Raw genomic sequence first — 3,235 nt, 5'->3', positions numbered from 1 at the left:
ATGGTTGCCAATGAAAATTTTTTGTCATTTGATGTTCAATTTCTCTGTATTATTAAGTTACATTCATGGGAAAATGATGGTTGCAAAAATGGATGAAAAAGGAAACCCAAAGATATTGCTTAGGCTTTAATATGATAGCCAATGGTTTATGTGAATGAATTATGATTTAAAACAATGTTGGATGTGGATGAGTTTTTCCAATTATATTGGCATGAAATTCTTGCTATGATGATGTTATAGTTGATGTAATATGATTAGATAAGAGAATGATATGATACGATGGCCAAAGAAAGGCAATTGATATAAATCTAAGCTTGAAAGATTAGTTCTAAGGGAAGAAAAGTCAACTCTAAGCTGTATATAAATTTTAGATAGCAATTGGAAGTGTCAAGAATCGACCTCAAGCAAGGAAAGATCGAGTCTTGCAAGTTAGAATAGCTTTTACAATAAAAGAATAGATGTTGGAAATAGAGAAGTTGTTGCTTGCAAGTTAGAAGAGTTTTGGACTAGAAGAATCAATTCCAGAAGAAGTTAGTTCTTGCAAGTTTAGGAACCTAAAGAATCAATTCTTAGGTATTAAGAAGTCGGTTCTTGGGCTCTAATGTGAAAAAAAGGGTATAAAATCCAACTCAAACCCTAAAATTCATTTTACACTTTTCTAGCCTCCAACTCTTCCCAACACCATTCCAAGCCCTCTCTTAAGCTTCGAAAATCCCATTTGACAAAGATTCAACCTTCCAACTCAAATCTAAGAAAAGATTTGACATTTTTGAGTTTAAATTTCATGGGTATGACTTAACACTACAATTTTCTAATTTTAGCTAAGTTAAATCCAGTTTTGAGCCATAGATTTTGGGGATCTTGCTCTTCAAGAAGGTTGTAAAGGTAAGGAAAGTTAAGGTTGTTCATTTCTGGATTGGGCTTGAAGTATGGAAATTTATTGGAACTTAAAGGAAGGATTTTTCAATAAATCTCCTAGTTTCAAAAAAATGGATTTTTGCTAGAAACTAGGAACTTATGTTAAGATTTGTATTGTCAGGTGATTGTTAGAGCTTGAGACTATTGACGAGCAAGATTCTATTGACTCGAAGCTTAAGAAGAGAATACACTTCTTATCAAGGTGAGTGGATACACCACTTTCAAATTATTTTGATATGTAAATCTAAAATCATGGATTTGATGATTTATTTGTAAGCTTGATTCCCCAAAAATAATATATTAAATGAAAAGGCATTTGTGAATGAAACCGTGTTTGAAAATGGATTTTAAACCTATTATGTATATGTAAATATCTTATTATGTGGTAGTTTTAAACAAGAGGGGATAGGTCCTTTTAAGTGTTTTATACTAAACCACAATTTCAATGAGATATGTATGAAATGCTTAAAGCATGCTAAGATGCTATAATCATGTGATGATAATTCCAAATGTTAAATGAGTTATGAATGATTACATAATGTACGCATATCAAGTTCTCATAGCATATGATGAATAGTATGATGCTAGTATGTGAGATAGATACCACATGAGATGATAAAGAGTACTTATTGAAGGCTATGATGCCAAGTATGTGATGCAAGTTCCACAAATCATATGCTATGAGAATGAGTACATGATGATATAAGATAAGAAATGTTTGTTTGTTAACCTAAGGGCACCATTTTAGAGTGAAGTATAAATTCCAATCCTAAAGTAAGGTGACGATTCCACTCTTATGATATATCATAAATGCCCAAGGTGCAATGGGGTTTATGCATTGTTGGCCCAAGGTTGATAGGGGTTGTACCTTACAAGATAGATTGTATGTTTGATTGTTGAGTAATGATTCTACATGTGATTTATGAGAAATGTTGAACAAAGTTCCTTAGTCTATTATGCAAGTCAATTAGAGGTAAGATTAAATATGAGAATGAATTTGGACGATTCCAAATTATTCAAGTTCATAAGCATTGTTGTCGAGCGTTAAAAGGTAAGTCTCGATATTTTAGTTAGATCTATGAGTTCATGAGTTAGCCTTTTTGGATGTGATTCATATGGTTTTGAATTCAAGTTAGTTTCCAAATGATTAAATGATTTTATTATGCATCAAAAAATGTTTCCATAGTTTATTTGAATCCTTTACATAATGATTTAAAGAAATGGCATTTATTTCTAATGGATTTGTGAATCTTGTTCGAAAGCTTGATCATTCTCTTACAAGTTCCATATGTGCATTTGAAAAATCATACATGCATGGTTATACAAAAGCTCTAACCCTTTAACTTATTCCCTTTCTATATCCACTCAAGATGTCTTTATGACTTACACATTAGTTTTCTTAATTTTTTTTTTTTTTGCAGATCAAGGATAGTTGTTACACACCTGTGTCACGAAAACGTGATCCATTCTTCCTTCAGTGGGTGACATAATAGCCTTTGAAGCCTAAGGAGTCGGGTCATGTTTCACTTGATGAGTCAGTCTTTAAACTTTCATTATAAATGTTTGATTACGGATGACTATTAAGCCATTTAATGGCAAGATATTACTTACAATGTTATGTAAAGGTTATGTATGACAACTAGAGGCCTTATGAACACTTAGGGTACCAATGTATAGAATTTATATAAAATGTATAGAGTACAGTTGCTATGAATGAAGGCGTTCACACCTTTTATGTTGAAAATTCCGTAATTGTGTGATTTGCCCATGTATGGATGTTTATGATTATATGACTCGTGTTATGCATGTATGATGATGGTGATGATGATGATGATGATGATGGCAAATAAGACAAATGTGTTTGATTGATGATAGAATTATGTTAAGTGGCTTACAAAGGTCTAATGGGCCATACCCATGTAGGTCCTACTACCAATCACAATCTTTCTAGAAAATGAGATGTGACATAATATTTTTAAAGCTTTAAAATTTCCAAAAGATTCTAATGAGTGTTTTATAGCTAATATGGTGAATAGCATCAGCATCACTAATGAGGTGTTTTTAAAAAATGATTCTAATGATCCACTTGAGGCTTCTTTAATTTTCACCAATGAGTTCTTGAAATCACCTGTTTTTTCATCATCACCAACCAAGCCTTCCATTGAAGAGCCACCCACACTTGAGCTTAAACCATTGCCTAATCATCTAAAGTAGTTTTTCTAGGACACTTATCTACTTTACTAGTAATTATTTCTTCTTCTCTTACTAACGTGTAGGAAAACAAGCTCCTTCGAATGCTAAAGAGTATAAGAAGGCA

Source organism: Theobroma umbraticum, unplaced genomic scaffold (genome assembly GCF_002168275.2).
Source record: "Theobroma umbraticum cultivar Fairchild unplaced genomic scaffold, ASM216827v3 scaffold_89.0, whole genome shotgun sequence".
In the NCBI taxonomy this organism is placed as follows: domain Eukaryota; kingdom Viridiplantae; phylum Streptophyta; class Magnoliopsida; order Malvales; family Malvaceae; genus Theobroma; species Theobroma umbraticum.
This window is presented reverse-complemented; position numbering follows the sequence as displayed.